The sequence below is a fragment of the Carettochelys insculpta genome, chromosome 1, assembly GCF_033958435.1.
Source record: "Carettochelys insculpta isolate YL-2023 chromosome 1, ASM3395843v1, whole genome shotgun sequence".
Classification (NCBI taxonomy): Eukaryota; Metazoa; Chordata; order Testudines; family Carettochelyidae; genus Carettochelys; species Carettochelys insculpta.
This window is the reverse complement of record NC_134137.1, coordinates 9,461,561-9,482,984: the sequence shown is the minus strand read 5'-3', so window position 1 is coordinate 9,482,984 and position 21,424 is coordinate 9,461,561. Positions and strand designations below refer to the sequence as shown.

The following is a 21,424-nucleotide window of genomic DNA, read 5'->3' as shown; positions in this document are numbered from 1 at the left end:
GAAACACGAACGACAGGTTCGAAGCTAACTCCGATGAGATGATTCCAGTCATTGAAAAGAAGCGTGCTGCACTCCTGGGCTACGTCTACACGTGCACGCTACATCGAAATAGCTAATTTCGAAATAGCGACATCGAAATAGCCTATTTCGATGAATAACGTCTACACGTCCTCCAGGGCCGGCAACGTCGATGTTCAACTTCGACGTTGCTCAGCCCAACATCGAAATAGGCGCAGCGAGGGAACGTCTACACGCCAAAGTAGCACACATCGAAATAAGGGAGCCAGGCACAGCTGCAGACAGGGTCACGGGGCGGACTCAACAGCAAGTTGCTCCCTTAAAGGGCCCCTCCCAGACACACTTTCATTAAACAGTGCAAGATACACAGAGCCAACAACTAGTTGCAGACCCTGTATATGCAGCACGGACCCCCAGCTGCAGCAGCAGCAGCCAGAAGCCCTGGGCTAAGGGCTGCTGCACACGATGACCACAGAGCCCCGCAAGGGCTGGAGAGAGAGTATCTCTCAACCCCCCAGCTGATGGCCGCCATGGAGGACCCCGCTATTTCGATGTTGCGGGACGCGGATCGTCTACACGTCCCTACTTCGATGTTGAACGTCGAAGTAGGGCGCTATTCACATCCCCTCATGGGGTTAGCGACTTCGACGTCTCGCCGCCTAACGTCGATTTCAACTTCGAAATAGCGCCCAACACGTGTAGCCGCGACGGGCGCTATTTCGAAATCACTGCTGTTACTTCGAAGTAGCGTGCACGTGTAGACGCAGCTCTGGAGTACAAACGCTCACCGAGCCAGAGTACCCAGCAAGCACTTAGAACGGCCAGAAGAACAGTACAGGAGACAGCCAGGTGCTGTGCCAACAACCACTGGCTCCAGCTATGCAGCAGCATCCAAACCTGTGCTTACTTTGGTAATCTCAGAGGAATGTACGAGGTTATGAAGAAGGCATTAGGACCCCCCCAGAACAAGATGGCACCTCTGAAATCCAAATCTGGTGAAGTCATCGCTGACAAAGCCAAACAGATGGAGTGCTGGGTTGAGCACAACTCCCAGCTGTACTCACGCGACAACGTTGTGGTTGATGCAGCCCTCGATGTCGTTGAGCTCCTACCAGTAATGGACGAACTGGATCAAGAACAGACTGTGGATGAACTGAAGAGAGCCATCGACAGCATTGCAGCAGGAAAGACCCCTGGCCAGGATGGTATACCACCAGAGGTATTCAAGTGTGCCGCGGACACACTCCTGGAACCCCTACATGAGCTACTGTGCCTGTGCTGGAAAGAGGGTGAGGGTCCACAGGATATGCCCAACACTAACATTGTAACGTTGTATAAGAACAAAGGAGACAGAAGCAACTGCAACAACTACCATGAAATCTCCCTCCTAAGCGTCACTGGTAAACTGTTCGCTCGCGTCATCCTTGGCAGACTCCAGAAGATTGCTGAGAGGGCGTACCCCGAATCGCAGTGCGGATTCCTCTCAGAGAGGTCTACCGTTGACATGGTCTTCTCTCTAAGTCAGCTGCAGGAGAAGTGCAGGGAGCAGAGGAAACCACTCTACATAGCCTTCATCGACCTGACGAAGGCCTTTGACTTGGTCAGCAGGGATGGTCTCTTCAAACTGCTCCACAAGATAGGCTGTCCTCCACGGTTACTCAAGATGATCCAGTCGTTCCACGAATTCATGAGAGGAACCATCCAATATGACAGAGCATTATCGGATGCTTTCAGAACCAGGAGCGGCGTGAAACAAGGATGCATACTTGCTCTGACATTGTTCGGGATCTTCTTTGCACTCCTCCTGAAGCATGCCTTTGGATCTTCAACAGAGGGCATCTTGCTGCACACAGGATCTGTTGGGAAACTGTTTAACCTTGCAAGGCTGAAAGCTAAGTCTAAGGTGCAGGAAGTCCTCATCAGAGACATGCTGTTCGCAGACGATGCTGCTGTAGTGTCTCACACAGAAGACCAGCTTCAAAAACTGCTGGATTGGTTCTCCAAAGCGTGCAAGGACTTTGGGCTTACCATCAGCCTAAAGAAGACAAACGTACTCTGTCAGGATGTTGCCGAATCCCCATCAATCAGCATTGACAACTATATGTTAGAGGTCGTCCAAGAGTTCGTTTACCTCCGGTCCACCATCACTGACACCCTGTTGTTGGACACTGAGCTAAAAGGAGGATTGGAAAAGCGGCCACAACTCTGTCCAGACTCAGCAAGAGAGTGTGGAATAACAACAAGCTTTACACTCACACCAAAATGAAAGTCTACAGAGCCTGCATCCTCAGCACCCTCCCTTATGGCAGCGAGACTTGGAGCCTGTATGCCTGCCAGGAAAAGAGGCTGAATGTCTTCCACTTTCACTGCCTCAAGCGCATCCTTGGAATATCATGGAAGGACAGAGTGATCAACACCGCCTTCCTCCAGCAAGCTGGAATCCCAACCACGCACACCCTCCTCAGGCAGCGTCAGCTCTGCTGGCTTGGTCACGTCCACAGGATGAATGATGGAAGGATTCCAAAAGACATTCTGTATGGTGAGCTAGCCTCTGGCAAAAGACCTCCCGGACGCCCACAGTTGCGCTACAAAGATGTCTGCAAGAGAGACCTCAGAGAGGTAGACATCGAGCTGGACAATTGGGAAGAACTAGCAGACGACTGCACAGATGGAGGCAGGGGTTACACAAGGGCCTTCAGAAGGGCGAGATGAGGATCAGACAGCTAGCAGAGGAGAAGCGAGCGCACAGAAAGCACACTAAGGACTTGCCAGACACACACCACATCTGCAACAGATGCAGTAAGGACTGTCACTCTCATGTGGGTCTTCATAGTCACAGTAGACGCTGTAAATGAAGTCCTCAATTGAAACTATAAAGGGCGCGATTCATAGTCTATGCAGACTGGAGGATGCCTACTATTACTACTGCCACAAAACTTGACTTTCTTTCTTCAAAAGGGGGCATGAGTTATATTGTTTCCTGCAAAATTGGTCTGTTGGCAAAACCAACTGTGAGAAATTGCCATTTCTGTCAAAAAGATGGGGAAGTGGGGAGAAGATGAAAGTTCTGATGAGGGAAGTGGAGATGACAGCATGAGTCAGTGTTTGTGGAGGGGGGCAGCAGTCCAGCCACAGGTAATGCCCTCCTAAAACCTACGGTGCCCTACAGGGTTCCAGTGGTGGGGGGCATCCTTGTATTGGGGGCAGAGGGAATGGGGCAAGTATCTGGGTGGGTCTCCTCCCTTTCCTTGGGGAAATACCTTCACCCAAAGTGCCAGCTCATTGTGGGAAGCTCATGGAACGCTAGTGCTGCCACCTAGTGGTGGCATCCTGTGTGATAAGAGCCAGAGATTCACCATTTGAGCTTCTTCACCTGGGCTGGAAAAGGTGGGGTCCCTATCTTAGACACTCACTATTTTACTGCAAGCTAAATATTCTCTTTTACATGCTTTTTGAAGACTGATTTTCCATAGAACACAAACAATTTGTTCTCTGATATTTCATCTGGCGGGATGTTGCCCATCTACACTTGCCTGGATACCCACGAGAAATGGGAGGTTCTCCAACTTCCTCTGCCTTGTAACGTAAAAGAATGCTGCACAGGTGGAGTCTATGGATTTACTCTGAGTTAGCAAAGCTCAAAACCTGAAGTATGATGTCCATCAGGAACTCTAAGAGCCTCACCTCTGTGCAGCCCCCTCATCTGTCTGCAAAGCCCCTTCAGCATATCCTGTGGGCAGTGACTAATTAGACAGGTTCTCGTAGCACATTGCTAATGAGGCTGTGCTAGCAGAGGAGCTGTAGAGGGTCCCAGTGGACATGTGGATTCCCAGAGATTGTGTTTGTGTGTGACTATCTATTTGTGGATCACTGAGATTTGTGACTAACTTTGGAGATCCTTGGATCCTGGGCTGCTGTTTTCGTAATTCAAAAAAAAAAAAGAAAAAAAGAAGACACCTTCCATCCTGGCTAAATCTGAGAGAAATTTCCATGTAAAAAGCATTGTGGAATCTCGCTTCCTGAGTCTGCACCCTGGATTTCCAATGAAGGAAAGGGGACAATTGGGGCAAATTCTGTTTTTATGATTCTTAGTATAAGTACCAGTATTGTTAGTATTATTATAATTTTCTGAATGGTCACATGTGACAACATCATTATTACCTGTTGGCTGCTCTCAAGGAGGCCCAGAGTCTGACTGGATGCTTACAAACAATACTGACAAGCCTGGATTCTGTCAACAAAACTTACAGCAGGGCTGGTGCTGCAGTCCAGTTGTTTAGAATCAGCCCCCAACCCCAGTGATACGGCCTCCTTCAGTTTGCCATTGGACATGACGTGGTTAAAGCTGGTGCACATGAGACCAACCAGCTGAAGTTTCCTGATGGCCCAGTGGCCCCCAAGGGAAAGTACAAGTCAGCTTTATAAAGGATGTTGCCTTCCTACCTACACACACACTGCCAGCTGCCTTGGCATCCTCCCCAGTTACTCCTTGTCGTTGAGCGTGAATAGCTCTAGCCCCAGCAGCTCTTCTTCTAGCAGGAAGTGGGTATGTTGACAGATTTCATTATCTTTAAAATGAAAGTGCTGGAGAAAAGTTGCCAGCTGTCCTGTGCAGTGTCCGAGGACACAGCTTGGCTATTGGGGTGACTCAGTGACAGGTCTGGAGGGCAGGCAGGAGCAGGTAACTTGGGAACCCCTCAGCTACATCCAATCATGATCTATGGAGGACTGTTCAACCTCCACAGAAATCTGGAATTCAAAGCCAGTCAGACGTGTTAGACTCTGATTCTCCGATTCAGAATTTTTCAAGGAATACCATTTCTAGAGGTGCCGTGTGCTCTGAGCTCAACCCTGCCAGGGACTGAGTGACAGGTCAATCCATGCAATATCAGAGACTAGATCCCAAATCACCCCATGTTTATTTGCTCCTGGAAATTTAATCAGCCAATGTATTGTGAAAGCTTTTCTTCTGTGGCTCAAGAGTAAAGACAGGAATTCAGAGTTGTGTTGCCATGTGGTCGCAGATACAATAGAGCACATTTCAATTTCCTGTCTGGCTTGAGGGTTTTAACTCCACTAGCCCTGGTACCCATTATCATTATAGGGCTAGTTAAGCAAATGGAGCTCTTCATAAACATCCCATGAACTGGGTTTAACGCACACCTTCATTTTGGAAGCTCTGAACAAGATCTCTTCCAATGCATTTCCCCAGTGGATTTTATGCTTACAGGACATACGTGGTCTGACAGAGGGAGAAAGAGAGGGGGATAGACCATTCTCTCATGGGGAAAGAATTTCCATTTCCATTCATATTATTGCATTTAACCGTGAAATCCACTTACCACTAACCTCGTCTTCCCAGAAAACCAGTCAGGGAGTCACTATGTACTAAGTGTCAGACTTCAGGGAATGAGTATTTCAATGATTTTTTCCACTCTGGACAGAGGCTCTGGACTGACATTGCAGATCCTGAGAGAACCAGTTAGTTAGTAATTCACAGACAGAGGAGCAGTGAGACTTTTGTTTGTTGAAAAGTGACTGAATAAGGGCTGAGATGCTGTGGACTTCGCTACTTATGAAGAAAACCATATGAACATTTTCAGTTAGACTCTTTTGAAGCAAAATCAAATGGAAAAGGATATATTTCCTGGTGGGTACTAAATTGTAGCCCTGCAAAAGTTCTGCCAAACTTTGCATTGGAATGCACATAATTAGCAAACCAATTTTCAGCGCATGAACATTTTTTGAGACCCATCAGCACAGTAGATGGAATTTCTAGAAGACGGAAAAGTGGTAACTTTTCTGCTTAATGGCTTTTGCCTGAAAAATATTCCAAAAGTACTACACATCCTCTTTGAAATGATAATTTCAGCTATAAACTATTGGTTCAGTGAACAGTTGCATGGTGCTGTCTTCTGGTAACTAACCAGAAGCTGATTCTTTCACTTATATTGAGGGTCATGACCACAATCCCTCAGCAGTACCTGTGCAGGGCTTTAGAGAAGTCCCAAGTGAAAAACTCTGGTCTGTGTTCCAGGAAATAGTGGAAAAGAGGTGCAGGAAAGGGGCGTGCAATTCTGCTTCCACATGATTCAAATTCGTCACTATTTAAATGATCATTAAAATGTACACAACAGACTGGTTATTCGTGCAAACTTAGTGTTTGAACAATTTACCCTTTTCTGATCCTGTCCCTCCACAGCTCAGCTAGGTAACTCCAAGTATCGGAGGGGTAGCCGAGTTACTCTGGATCTGTAACAGCAACGAAGGGTCCTGTCTCACCTTACAGACTAACAGAAAAGTTTTGAGCATGAGCTTTCGTGAGCACAGACTCATTTAATCAGATGCTGGTCTTGGAAATCCATGCGTTAGTGAGTAATTTCCAGATACCATAACCATTTGCATGGGGAGAGGACACAGGTATTAGAAATATGAAGAGGCGCCTGTAGGTTGAGCAGTCTCTCTGGGTGCAGGTAACACTAACAAGGTGCGGCACTTCAGAGCCTCTGGGAGGGATTCTTGGTGATACAGTACGTCATTTTTCTAAGGAAATATTAACAGATCCAGGTCTGATGGAATTTGTACATAGAAATCTGGGGTGGAGACAATGAACTATACATGTCATGTGGCAATGTAGTAGCAGTAAATCTCTTCCACTCCTACAACTTGGAGCGTAGGCCACTGACAACTATTCACCAGCATCCCCAGTCCTAAGTGAACTTTCAAGGTTCAATCAGGTGTATCCCATCTTTTTAGTGTGTGCCTTCAGATATCTATGCCAGGTGTCTCTTGGACACCCTCTTTTCCTTTTGCCTTCTAGGTTCTAACTTAAGGCTTGTTGTCTGATGGTGCTGGTTAGTTTTCTGAGGGTATACCCATTCCAATGCCACCTTCTCTTCCTGATTTCTTCTTCAGCACGAAGTTGGTGCGTTAGTTGCCATGGATTGGTTGCTGATGGTATATGATCAGTGGATCTAGAGGTTTTTACAGAGGCAATTATTGATAAATGTCCAGATTTTTTTTTAGAGTCATCTTTGTTGTAATTCAAGTTCTTGCTCCATTCAGTAGGGGCAATTTTACTTTGGAGTTGAACAACCAGATCCCAATTTGAAAATGTGGCAATGCATAACACTTATAAATAGATATAATGCATGACGGAAAAAATCTCCCTTTCCCCCAGGCAATTCCATGTTTTTATAGTGAAATGATAGGCCAGACTCAGAAGTAGCAGGCTAGAAATGTTGTCTGTGGGAAGATCACAATTAAAAAGTGCCACATGTTATCAATGGAGACAGATCTTAGTAGGTTGCAAAGATGGACTGGGTGTTTCCATGGGTTACGAGGAAATCTTATTAGAATAGTGAGAACTGGTTTAGGAAAGATTTGGAAGGTCTTCAATCCGTCCAGATTTACTTCAGAAATTATATCTTATGAATTATGATTTCCCGGATAGCAGGTTACATTGTAGCTGAACATTGAAAGGCTCATTCCTTCTTCTGTAGAATCTGGAACTGGGCACTGGTGATTGGTATAGGTGCACAACAAGTACAATGTCATCTGTCAGTGCCTATGTTCTTATTAATGGTTGAAATCTAAGACTGTCTATTTTATGATCTTTTCGGAATTCTTGAGAGACTCTCAACTTACATTGAGAGCACTAACACGTCTTGCTAAATATAATTAAGTCTCCTGTTTTCTTTTCCTTTCAGAAAGGAAAATTCAAAACTCTTCAGACCTGCCCAATACATTATGTCATCTCTCAACGATACGACATTCCGATTTGAAGTGTTCCTTCTCACAGGGATACCTGGCCAAGAAGATGTCCATTTCTGGATCTCTATCCCTTTCTGTTGCATATATGTTATCTCAATAGTAGGAAATTCCATCATTCTCTTCATTATAAAAACAAATTCAAGCCTCCATGAGCCCATGTACATTCTCCTTTCCATGTTGGCCCTCACAGACCTTGGCTTATTGATAGCCACCATGCCGACGACACTGGGTGTGTATTTGGTCAACTCTAGGGTGATCAGTCTCAATGCCTGTTTTGTTCAGCTGTACTTCATCCACACATTTTCAATAATTGAGTCCTCCACGCTGTTGTTAATGGCTTTTGACCGTTTTGTTGCAATCCGTGACCCGCTGAGGTACGCTTCCATCTTAACTCCACCGAGAATAGGCAAGGCAGGAGTTGTGATTGTGGCAAGATCTGTGTGCCTATTGTTCCCGTATCCCTTTCTCTTGAAACGTTTCCCATACTGTCGAAACAATGTCCTTTCCCATTCTTACTGCCTTTTTCAGAATGTTATGAAGCTGGCTTGTGCAGACATCACGGACAACAGCATCTATGGCTTGACTGTTAAATGTCTATCAGTGTTTTTGGACATTGTTTTGATCTTCCTCTCCTATGTGATGATCCTCAAAACAGTGCTGAGTGTTGCATCCCTCACAGAGTGTCTTAAGGCTCTGAACACCTGCGTCTCCCACCTCTGCGCTGTCCTGCTCTTCTACGTACCAGAGATAAGCTTGTCTATGCTCCACAGATTTGGGAATCCCTCTTCTCTCTTGCCTCAGATATTCCTGAGCTATGTCTATGTGCTGGTACCACCTCTGGTGAACCCAATTGTGTACAGCGTGAAAAGCAAACACTTTCGTGCGAGGATCCTCAAGATGTTTTTCAAGTGAAGGGTGAGGCTGTCACCTGGCTGTAGCACTGGTGACACAGGCTATGAAGATACATATAGCATCCTGCACTCTGACATCTATGATGAAAGAGCTAGAGATCGCCACTCAGGAGCTGACAGTGACTAAGACATGGGTTCATGTGAGAGTGGCTGGTGAGGGAGGACAGGGCATTGTGGAAGGAGACCAAGACAGCCTTCCTGGGGGAAGGGAATCCGGGCAGTCTTCCCTCCCTGGTTGACTTTATAAGCACTCCATGGACTCATCTGTTTGGATTCTCTTGATCTCCTTCTCAATGGCTGTCCAAACTCTTCCCTCTCCTCTCTCACTCACCACCATCCCTACTTGGTTGGGCTCCTTTTAAACCTCCAGCAGTCAGATCACCTGGCTCTTGGTAGTTGATTGCATTTTCCTGTCCCCTGAATCCTGTACTAGCTCATTCTCTAGCTCTGCCTGCTGGCCTGAGGTTCCTTTTTCCGCATCCTAGAAGTGTCTACTGGCCTCCCTGTTACTGATCCTCCCCCTCTGCACAACACTATGGGGTTGGACTAGTTGGGACAGAAAAGAATTAATCCTGAACAGGGCAGCCACATTCTCATGCTGGGCCCCAACCGTATATAGTACCCAGAAGAGGAAGGGCTATAGAGATAATTTCCGTCCCAGTAGGTAATACTGCAGGCTTTCCATGACCCACTTCCCTGTAAGGCACTCCTTTTTTACAATAGCATAGTTTTGCTCCTATTTAGGAGTTTCTGGCTCAGGTACAGGACCAGATCCTCTTCTTCCCCAATTATTTGGGTGAGACACTGCAAGGCCCAGCCTTGGAGGCATCGTTTTTTAAACAAAATCTCTCTTGGAGTCAGGGCCTATGAGCACAGGGTCACGGCAGAGAGCATCCTTTAGGTCATTGAAGGACCCTTCATCTGCAGGGGTTCAGTGCACCATTTCCGGCCCACGGTATTTTGTTATCTCTGTCAGGGGCTGCGCCCAGGATGCAAAATGGGGAATGAAGCACCCATAGTATCTTACCAGTCCCAGGAATGCCCTGCCTTTCTTCTTGTGGACTGGTTAGGGCCAACTCTGCATTGCTTTGACTTGTTCAGCTGGAGCCTCACCGCACCCTTCCCCACAGTGTAAGGTACCTGCCTCTGCCAACCCAGTCACATATTTGGCAGGATTCACAGTAAGCCCAGCCTTCTTCACGGTGTCCACATCTGCCTCCTCTTTCCGCAGGTGTGTCCGAATCTGGGGCTATAGATGATGAGATCATCTAGATAGGCAACTGCATTCTGGTGATGAGGATGCAATAACTTGTCCATGAACCTCTGGAATGTCTCAGGAACACTTGTAGCCTGAAAGGTCAGACGGTATATTGGTAGAAGCCCTCTGCTGTCACAAAGACCTTTTTTCTCTACCTCTCCTAGCCAGGGAAATCTGCCAGTACCCCTTTGTCAACTCAAGCGTGGACAGGATCCTGACCTTTCCCAGCAGGTCAATCAGCTCATCTATCCTGGGCATGGAGTATGCATTAAAGATAGACACCTCATTTAGTTTCCAAAAGTCGCTGCAGAACCGATACTGGTATCTGGCTTACATACCGCGACAATCGGGCTGGATCACTGGCTGTAGGAGCTTTCCACAATGCTTCACTCTAGCATTGTCTTCACCTCTTTACATACTTCGTTGCGCTGTGTCTGTGACATTACTGGATTTTTAAGTTAAACATGAAAGCTAGTGCATATAGTGGCACCAAATCTTGTGCCGGGTGGACCAGGTGAAGTTTCTAGTGAACACAGGTAATTCCTTGAATCTGCTTATGCTACTTGTATATGTGTGCCATGTTTGTATGTAAAATATAACTATTTAGTTTATATGTGTGTCAGAAATATTTTAGTGGTGAAATTCCCAGTGGGAGGTGTGATCAGCTCCCCAGTCAGGTAACATGAGATAAACAAGGAGACAAGGACTCAGATGTCAAATACACATCTCAGAAATTTGGGACTTGTCTTCTGGGATGCAGCCAATGGCAGAGAGCCACAGCAAACCACCTGGTCAGGTGATGCCCCAGCACCTATGGAAGAACAAAGGAATTTTTCCTTCCAGATTTCACGCTATAAGCTGGCTGTTGGAGTGACTATCTTGATTCTCCACTCTCATGAGCTAAGCCTATGTGAACTGGGGTCCCACAGCTGATGGGGTGCATTTTCAGAGACTTTCAAACTTCAGCATATAACACTGCTGGCCTGCATCAATAGCGCTAATTCGCGTATGAAATGTACCACTTTAACAATTTTTCTCTCTCACTGCATTCTTTCTTTCTTTCTTTCTTTTTTTTTCTTTCTTTCTTTCTGAATAAACCTTTAGATTTTAGATTCTAAAGGAATGGCACAGAGTGCTCTTTTGGGCAAGATCTAAGTTTTTATTGACCTGAGGATATGGCTGGTCCCTTTGGGGCCTGGCAGAATCTGTGTGTGTTTGGAGATAAAGGCTTTCACAACCTCTCACCTGAGTGAAGGGGGCTGCTGGCTTGGGTATTAGGAGCAGCTGGAGAATCTGTGCGTTTGTTTGTGTGGCTTCTGGCTGGCCAGGGGGGCTGGCAGAGGTACTTTTGTAGCTCGTTTGATTTGCCTTAGTCAGAAAAAAATTACAGTCTGGGCTTTAAGTGTCCAGTTTTTAAGCAAGTTACCCTGTGTTGGTTCTCTTAGCTCTGCCCTGACCCGCCCCCCATCATATTACAGTGCCTCTGAGATCCAATAGGGCCTCACACTCACCCTTACTCCAGGCTTCATGATGATGTGATGCTCAATGAGAGTGGTTCTGCAAGGCTCATTTGAAAACACATCAAAAGTATCCTGTGAATATTCAGAGCACTTCTTCCTACTAGTCTGGAATTAGTTTTGGGGAAATTCCCACTGACTTCTCTGGGTTCTCCACAGGCTCTGGTGATGACCTGTGACTCTCGGTCCTACAAGGGTGTGAACAGGTACATGCGATATACGTGCTCTGTCTTGCAGCAGTCCCAGTATTGCACATTATAATCCACATCCTTCAAGACCTTGTCTACTTCATGAGGCCCCAGCCCTCCAGCAAGGAACTTGCTGTCGGCTATCAGGACAAACACTGTTGGAAAAAGCCTGGACAAACTGTATGAAGCAAGGAGGGTTGCTTGCTGGGGGAGTGCCTCTTCGCCCATCAGGATTGAATGGAGAACTGCCAGACAATAGGTTACAATTGATTATATAGATTATTCATGGACAGGGGGAAACTACAGCATGGGTGTCACCCATACCCAGATAGGTCCTAGCAGCAAGACGAAAAGAGCACAACAATGCAATCATCTAAAAAGGTTATCCTACATGTTCTTGAAACAAAACAGATGTGCAACAGCATATTCACATCAGACAGGATGGATGATGCGTCTGTAAGAGCAATGATTGCACCTCCACACTGGTGCATCCAGGAGTGCTTATCTGAGGATTAAGCAAGAGACATTAACAGCATTAAGCAATAAAATTTTTTTTCAGTACGAGTCCGGGATGGAGGAGGAGAGAACCCCATAACTTGGTTCTCATATGCATGGCCTCTATTTGGAATGTGGTTGCTGGGGCAACTGTCCTTCCCTCCAAACTCCAAGGTCCTGCCTGACCTAGGATGACTTTCCCTGGGTCTTGTGAGTGAGATGAGGGACGGGGCCCAGCGAGGTATCTTTTCTACTCATGCTAACTGGCTTTCTTCATTATAGGATTATACGCCTACTCCAGATTTGAGGAATCGAAAAGGAGGTCTTTAGCACAAACCATACCCTGCCTCAGGAATTTTCTCCCTTTAAACACCATTACTTAATCTCCTGCCTGGAATTTTTGGACCATTGTCCGGTGATTATAGTAGCTTTGTTGGTATTCCTGGGGGGTGAAGGCCCCTGCTTCCAGCTGGCGGCACAAGCCCGAATTGCTGAAAACATGGGCATCATGGGTACAGCCAGGACAGCCCACATACACATCCTGGAAGCGGCCCTGGCTGTCAACCATGTCCTGCACGTCCACCAAGTGGTAGCCATTCCTGTTTATATAGCGTCTGCCACTGTGTTCTGGGGCATGGATGGGGATGTGGGACCTGAGGCTATTTGGGAACCCCATGGTGGTGAATCCCAAGATGGCCATGTCCAGGTCCCGAATCAGACGACCCTCTGGAGAAGAAGGGCACTGAGTGCATGGACCACTTGCGAGGAGGGGACATGGGCACCCGTTAAGGTGTTCGGGTGTGCCCGCCCCCCAGCTCCCCGGCCTTTCACCAGGCCCTCACCCTGACCCCCTTCCCAGGCCCACCTCCCCAGCCCCCTTTTCTGAGTCCCCACCTCCCAGACCATGCCCAGGACTCCTTAGCTCCATCACAATGGCCACGACTGTGGTCTTGTCTATGCCAACTGACGGCCAATGGAGCAGTTGCTGCCTGTTATGGCCAGATTCCAGACAGCAATCACAACCCTCTTCTTGGTGGTGAGGGCACACCACATTTGGGTGTCCTGGTGCCTCAGGGCAGGGCTGAGCCATTGGCAGAGTTCCATGAAGGTCTGCTGCCACATGCAGAAGTTCTGCAGCCCATGGCTTTTGTCCAACTCCCCCAGGACCAGGTGGGATAGCTCAGAGACGGCAGAGCACCCGGCAGGAGGTCCCAATGGTCTGGGGCATCATTGTCTACCTCTGGGGAATGCTCCGCTGCCAAAAGCTGCTGGGTTGCCACCCATGCAACATCTAGGAGGGTAATTGCCCCACGGAAGATGGCTTCAAGGGCATCCAGCTGCTGCCACTGCTGCTGCTGCTGCTGGACGTCCATATCTACGGGCATGGGGTATGTGAGTCTAGTGTCACCGACGTACGATTCCTGCTATGTAGGCCAAGTGCATTTGGGAGGGACCCTTTGAAGGAGCAGCTTGCTGTTGCCAGGAAGGGCTAGTCCACTCTTTGACCCCCTCCACAGGCTTTTTTAGCCCCTTATCTCAAAAGGGACCACTTATGTGTGTGGATGCTCCCTTTCTGCATCTGGGGTGGCCCCTTTCGATGTAGTGCATCCCTAAGTCAATATTAAACATCAACAGCATCAACCCTCGAGGATGTGTAGACGATATACATCTAAGTAGCTTATTTCGATATATCTACTTATTTTGATTCTTACTCCTCCCAAACTTCTTTCGCCATATCTAAGATTACCCGGGGGTTATGCCCATATAACAATTCAAACTGGGTGAACCCTCTTGATGCCTGCGACACCTCCTGGACAGCAAACATAAGGTATGGCAGGAGGGTATTGCAATTTGTTTTGTCCCAGCTCATCACCTTCTGCAGCATATTCTTCAGGATTCAGTTGAGCCACTCGACAAGACCCTCCATCAGGGGATGATAGACAGACATTCTCAGAGTCGGGATGTGGAGTTGGGCACACAGATCTTTCATTAGTTTGGAAACAAATGGAGTACTTGGATCTGTCAGAATCTCCTTAGGTATCCCTTCTCAGGTGGTATAATCAAGGAACACTGGTATGTGCTCATACCCCTGAGTGGATTTCTCCAGTGGGCTGACCAAGTCCATGGCGATTTGTTCAAAGGACACCTCTATTATAGTCAGGGGCGCTAGTGGGGCCCTTAGATGTAGTCAGGACTCATGTGGTTGGCATTCTGGGCAAGAGGTTGAAAATCTCCAGACCTCCACGCACACTCCTTGCAAACAGAACTCTTGGAGGACCCAGTCTAGGGTCTTATCATCCCCTGGTGTCTCCCCAGACAAATGTCTGTGGGTTAAATCTAACACTGTTCTTCTGTGTTTTGGGGGGATCCGGAGCTGCTCCACCACTGGTACTTGCTCCTGACTGTGCACCACCTGGTACAACAGATCCCCTTATTCACATAATATGGCACTGAGCCCTTAGTCTTCCTATGGCCACCTTCCACATGGCGATTGCCACTCGTTTCTCCAGAGGGCGTGTGGGTCTCATATGCGTATCCTTGTGCTTAAGATCAGGGGCCAGCCAGTAGCACAAATCCAGGAAGGTCTCATTCCTCTTGTAAAGTTTCTGGACCCATCAATCATTATCCCACTTCTGCATGACAACCTGGTCCCACCACTTGGGGCTGGTGAGGAAGCGCCACAAGCATCTGATGGCATAAGGGACGGGACGCAGTGTAGCCAGACAAAGTCTCCCCCTTACAAGGCAGCTTGCTCGCTGCCCACCCCCCACCCCACTGAGGAGCACACAGGGCACGGAAACGGCTGCTGACAGCACAGTCTTTGATGCCCTCATTGAGGCCCAGATGTGCTAGCTCATCGTGACCCTGAGAAGCAGAAAGTACAGATAGAAGGATTACAGGCCAAGCTGTCAACATGGGGAGGGGGACATTCAAGAAATCACCCCAGCTGGCATTGATGGATATGATGACCACACAACCATCCCAGAAGGAAGGTTGACCCGCCCACACAAAAAGAATGTCCTGTACTCTCAAATTGCTTATCTCCTGTCTTACAAGTGCAAATTAAGTAAGAAATGCCCTTGTAACAAACTGGCATCACAAAAGACAGACCAGTATGATCTGGCACCAGAGATAAGAAAGAATACGTAACCCAAAGGGGTATAAAAGATGGGTCCAGCAGAACTCTAACTTTGAGTGCATTCCACCAACTACCTGCTGGTCGGGTCAGGTGATTGCCTCCCGAGGTCCACTACTGGGGACGCCCAACCTCGTATTCGTCTTTCCGAGGAATTGAGTGACCGATCCGGCTTAGCTACGCTGGTATCGAGAGACGCAGAGAGGGAAAGATACACCCATGCTAGGTCTCTGACTTTTTTTGTGCACAGCTAAAGAATTAGAGCTCTGTAACTAGATGTCGTTGTGTCAAGATATCATTGTGTTAGATGGTAACAGATATCTTTGTATTGGATTGTAACGTAACTTGTTAACACCTGTACTTTGCTAGCATATAAGAAGTAAACAATAGCCTTTTGTAACCACACCCTTATAACTATAGCTTAAATAAACTTGTAACTAGTTAAGCTCTGAGCCTGACTGCTGTTAACCCTTTTATCACTGCAACACAGCCGGCACAACAAAAAGAACTTTAACCATTTGGTTACTACAGCCTGGCCGTGGGTGAGAGTGCTAGGAGCTGCCTGTTCTAACAGTAAAAAACTGGGTTGCTTAGGACCCAGGGGAGTACCTCACCGCACATTACCCGGCCACCGGTTAACACGCAGGCCGTGCACTGTGGCAAGGGCCTGAAGAACCGAGACAAGGGGGCTCGCCCTCCAGAGGAGGTGGAGAGCTGCCAGGACGATCATGGCCAGGAGCCTGACTACGTCGCCAGTGGCGTCCCCATCTGGGGAGCTGGCTGGGATCCATGGCTGTCTGAGGGATCCTGAAGTAGCTCCGGGCACAGGGTCTGTGCTGCTGTGTCTGCCAAAGCAGTTCTCAGTGTGTGCAGGCCAGGGCTGTTTGGGAGTGGACCTTTAAGGGAGCGGCTGGCTGTGGGGTCTGGAAGGGCTTGTCTGCCATGTGACCCTGTCTGCAGCATTTCCTGACTTTTTTTTTTTTCAAGAGGGCTCCTATGGCCTTCTGGATGCTCCCTTTTAGGATTAGCTCAGTGGTTTGAGCATTGGCCTGCTAAACCCAGGGCTGTTATCTCAATCCTTGAGGGGGCCATTTAGGGATCAGGGCAAATAGATGGCAGGGATGGTGCTTGGCCCTGCCAAGAAGGCAGGGGACTGGACTCAATGACCTCCAGAGGTCCCTGCCAGCTCTATGAGATGTGTATCTCCATGTGCATTTTCAAAGAGCACCTAACCCTTTCAAAAGAACAGACCAGTGGATTGATCCACTTTTGGGTGCATGTGTGCACGTTCAAAGCCCAATCTTTTAAAAGGTGCCTTCTGGAAGTTTGCGATTCAAAAGCACCCTGAAGCATAGATATGTCCAGACAGATGAGACTTTTCCTGGGATTCCCTCTGTTATACAGCTGTTGTGGCCATCTCAGTCAACATCCACAGTAGGGTAACTTTACATCAGGTTTTGGCAGGAAATTCCCGTTTTAAGACCTCTGCCAGGAAACTTGACTTTATTTCTTTCTTCGAAAGGGGGCATGAGTTATATTGTTTCCTGCAGACTCGGTCTGTTGGTAAAGCCAACTGGGAGAAATTGCCATTTCTGTCAAAAAGCCGGGGAAGAGGGAGAAGAGGAATGTTCTGATGAGGGAAGTGGAGATGGCAACATGAGTCAGTGTTTGTGGAGGGGGGCAGCAGTCCAGCCACAGGTAATGCCCTCCTAAAACCTACAGGGCCCTACAGGGTTCCAGTGATGGGGGGCATCCTTGTATTGAGGGCAGAGGGAATGGAGCAAGTGTCTGGGTGGGTCTCCTCCCTTTCCTTGGGGAAATATCGTCACCCAAAGTGCCTGCTCATTGTGGGAAGCTAATGGAACGCTAGTGCTGCCACCTAGTGGTGGCGTCCTGTGTGATAAGAGTCAGAGTTTCACCACTTGAGCTTCACCTGGGCTGGAAAAGATGGGGTCCCTATCTTAGACACTCACTATTTTACTGGAATCTAAACATTCTCTTTTACATGCTTTTTGAAGACTGAGTTTCCATAGAACACAAACAATTTGTTCTCTGATATTTCATCTGGCAGGATGTTGCCCATCTACACTTGCCTGGATATCCACCAGAAATGGAAGGTTCTCCAGCTTCCTCTGCCTTGTAACATCAAAGAATGTTGCACAGATGGAGTCTATGGATTTACTCTGAGTTAGCAAAGCTCAAAACCTAAAGTATGATGTCCATCAGGAACTCTAAGAGCCTCACCTCTGTGCAGCCCCCTCATCTGTCTGCAAAGCCCCTTCAGCATATCCTGTGGGCAGTGACTAATTAGACAGGTTCTCGTAGCACATTGCTAATGAGGCTGTGCTAGCAGAGGAGCTGTAGAGGGTCCCAGTGGACATGTGGATTCCCAGAGATTGTGTTTGTGTGTGACTATCTATTTGTGGATCACTGAGATTTGTGACTAACTTTGGAGATCCTTGGATCCTGGGCTGCTGTTTTCGAAATTCAAGAAAAAAAAAAAAAGGAAGAGACCTTCCCTCCTGGCTAAATCTGCGGGAAATTTCCATGTAGAAAGCATTGTGGAATCTCCCTTCCTGAGTCTGCACCCTGGATTTCAAATGAAGGAAAGGGGACAATTGGGGCAAATTCTGTTTTTATGATTCTTAGTATAAGTACTAGTATTGTTAGTATGATTATAATTTTCTGAATGGTCACATGTGACAACATCATTATTACCTGTTGGCTGCTCTCAAGGAGGCCCAGAGTCTGACTGGATGCTTACAAACAATACTGACAATCCTGGATTCTGTCAACAAAACCTACAGCAGTGCTGGTGCTGCAGTCCAGTTGTTTAGAATCAGCCCCCAACCCCAGTGATATGGCCTCCTTCAGTTTGCCATTGGCCATGACGTGGTTAAAGCTGGTGCACATGAGACCAACCAGCTGAAGTTTCCTGATGGCCCAGTGGCCCCCAAGGGAAAGTACAAGTAAGCTTTATAAAGGAGGTTGCCTTCCTACCTGCACACACACTGCCAGCTGCCTTGGCATCCTCTCTGGTTACTCCTTGTCCTTGAGCGTGAATAGCTCTAGCCCCAGCAGTTCTTTTTCTAGCAGGAAGTGGGTAAGTTGACAGATTTCATTATCTTTAAAATGAAAGTGCGGGAGAAAGGTTGCCAGCTGTCCTGCGCAGTGTCCGAGGACACAGCTGGGCTGTTGGGGTGACTCAGTGACAGGGCTGGAGGGCAGGTAGGAGGAGGTAATTTGGGAACCCCTCAGCTACATCTGATCATGATCCATGGAGGGCTGTTCAACCTCCACAGAAATCTGGAATTCAAAGCCATTCAGACGTGTTAGACTATGATTCTCCGATTCAGAATTTCTCAAGGAATCCCATTTCTAGAGGTGCCGTGTACTCTGAGCTCAACCTTGCCAGGGACTGAGTGACAGGTCAATCCATGCAATATCAGAGACTAGATCCCAAATCACCCTATGTTTATTTGCTCTTGGAAATGTAATCAGCGAATGCATTGTGAAAGCTTTTCTTCTGTAGCTCAAGAGTGAAGACAGGAATTCAGAGTTTTGTTGCCACGTGGTTGCAGATACAATAAAGCACATTTCAATTTCCTGTCTGGCTTGAGGGTTTTAACTCTACTAGCCCAGGTACCCATTATCATTATAGGGCTAGTTAAGCCAATGGAGCTCTTCATAAACATCCCAGGAACTGGGTTTAACACACACCTTCATTTTGGCAGCTCAGCCCAAGATCTCTTCCAATGCATTTCCCTGATGCTATGGATTTTATGCTTACAGGATATATGTGGTCTGAAAGAGGGAGAAAGAGAGGGGGATAGACCATTCTCTCATGGGGAAAGAATTTCCATTTCCGTTCATATTATTGCATTTAACCTTGAAATCCACTTACCACTAACCTCATCTTCCCAGAAAACCAGTCGTGGAGTCACTATGTACTAAGGGTCAGACTTCAGGGAATGAGTATTTTAATGATTTTTTGCACTCTGGACAGAGGCTCTGGACTGACATTGCAGATCCTGAGAGAACCAGTTAGTTAGTAACTCACGGACAGAGGAGCAGTGAGACTTTTGTTTGTTGAAAAGTGACTGAATAAGGGCTGAGATGCTGTGGACTTTGCTACTTACGAAGAAACCCATATGAACATTTTCACTTAGACACTTTTGAAGCAAAATCAAATGGAAAAGGATATATTTCCTGGTGGGTACTAAATTGTAGCCCTGCAAAAGTTGTCAAACTTTGCATTGGAATGCACATAATTAGAAAACCAATTTTCAGCGCATGAACATTTCTTGAGACCCAGCAGCACAGCAGTTGGAATTTCTAGAAGACGGAAAAGTGGTAACTTTACTGCTTAATGGCTTTTGCCTGAAAAATATTCCAGAAGTACAACACATCCTCTTTGAAATGATTATTTTGGCTATAAACTTTTCGTTCAGTGAACAGTTGCATGGTGCTGTCTTCTGGTAACTAACCAGAAGCTGATTCTTTCACTTATATTCAGGGTCATGACCGCAATCCCTCAGCAGTACCTGTGCAGGGCTTTAAAGAAGTCCCAAGTGAAAAACTCTGGTCTGTGTTCCAGGAAATAGTGGAAAAGAGGTGCAGGAAAGGGGTGTGCAATTCTGCTTCCACATGATTCAAATTCTTCACTATTTACATGATCATTAAAATGTGCACAGCACACTGGTTATTTGTGCAAACCTAGTGTTTGAATGATTTACCCTTTTTTGATCCTGTCCCTCCACAGCCCAGCTAGGTGATACCACAACCACTTGCATGGGTAGAGGGCACAGGTATTAGAAATATGAAGAGGAGCCGGGAGGATGAGCAGTCTTTCTGGGTGCAGGTAACACTAACAAGGTACGGCACTTCAGAGCCTCTAGGAGGGATTCTTGGGGATACAGTATGCTATTTTTCGAAGGAAATGTTAACAGATCCCGGGTCTGATGGAATTTGTACATAGAAATCTGGGGTGGAGACAATGTACTATACATGTCATGTGGCAATGTAGTAGCAGTAAGTCTCTTCCACTCCTACATCTTGGAGCACAGACCACTGACAACCATTCACCAGCATCCCCAGTCCTAAGTGAACTTTCACAGTTCTGATCAGGAGTATCCCATCCTTTTAGTGTGTGCCTTCAGGTCTCTATGCCAGGTGTCTCTTGGACACCCTCTTTTCCTTGTAAGGTCCAACTTAAGGCTTGCCTCATGATGTTAATGGTTGGTTTTCTGAGGGTATGTCTATTCCATAGCCACCTTTGCTTCCTGATTTCTTCTTCAGCAGGAAGTCGGTGAGTCAATTGCCATAGATTGGTTGCTGATGGTGTATAATCTGTAGATCCAGATGTTTTTACAGAGGCAGTTATTGATAAATGCCTGGATTTATAGAGAGTCATCTTTGGTATAACCATGCAGTAGGACTGATTTGACCTTCAATTTGAATAATCTGATCCCAGTTTGAAAATGTGGCAATGACTAGAACTTATACATATGCATGACAGATAAATCTCCCTTTCCCCCATGCAATTCAAAGTGTTTATAGTGAAATAAGCCACTCTCAGAAGTTGTGGGCCAGAAGAATTATCTTTGGGAAGATCAAAATTAAAAAGTCATACAATGTTCCAATTGGATGTGAAATTCTCAGCCATAACATATCAATAGGGGCCAGAAATTCGTAGGTTTCAAAGAGGGATTTGGTGTTTCCATGGGTTACTTAGAAATCCTATTAAAATAATGAGGATTAGTTTAGAAAAGATTTGGAAGTTCTTCAATACATCCAGATTTACTTCACATATTATATCTTATGAATTATGCTTTCCCTGGGAGCAGGTTGTATTATAGCTGCCATTGTAAGGCTTATTCCACCCTATTTTGTAGAATCTGGAACTGGCCACTCGTGATTGGTATAGGTGCACAACAAGTACAAAGTCGTCTGTCAGTACCTATGTTCCTATTAATGGTGTAAATCTAAGACTGTATATTTTATGATATTTTCTTATTCTTGGGAGACTTTCAACTTGCATTGAGAGCACTAAAATGTCTCCTGTTCTTTTTTTTTTTTTTCCTTTCAAGGACGAAAATTCAAGACTCTTCAGACCTGCCCAATACATT

The 21,424-nt window shown here is 46.7% G+C and overlaps 1 pseudogene; it reads left to right on the top strand.

The window, feature by feature from the left end:
- The first annotated feature begins 7,752 nt into the window (after positions 1 to 7,752).
- On the top strand, positions 7,753 to 8,829 carry LOC142007689 (olfactory receptor 51G2-like; annotated as a pseudogene).
- The last annotated feature ends 12,595 nt before the right edge of the window (positions 8,830 to 21,424 follow it).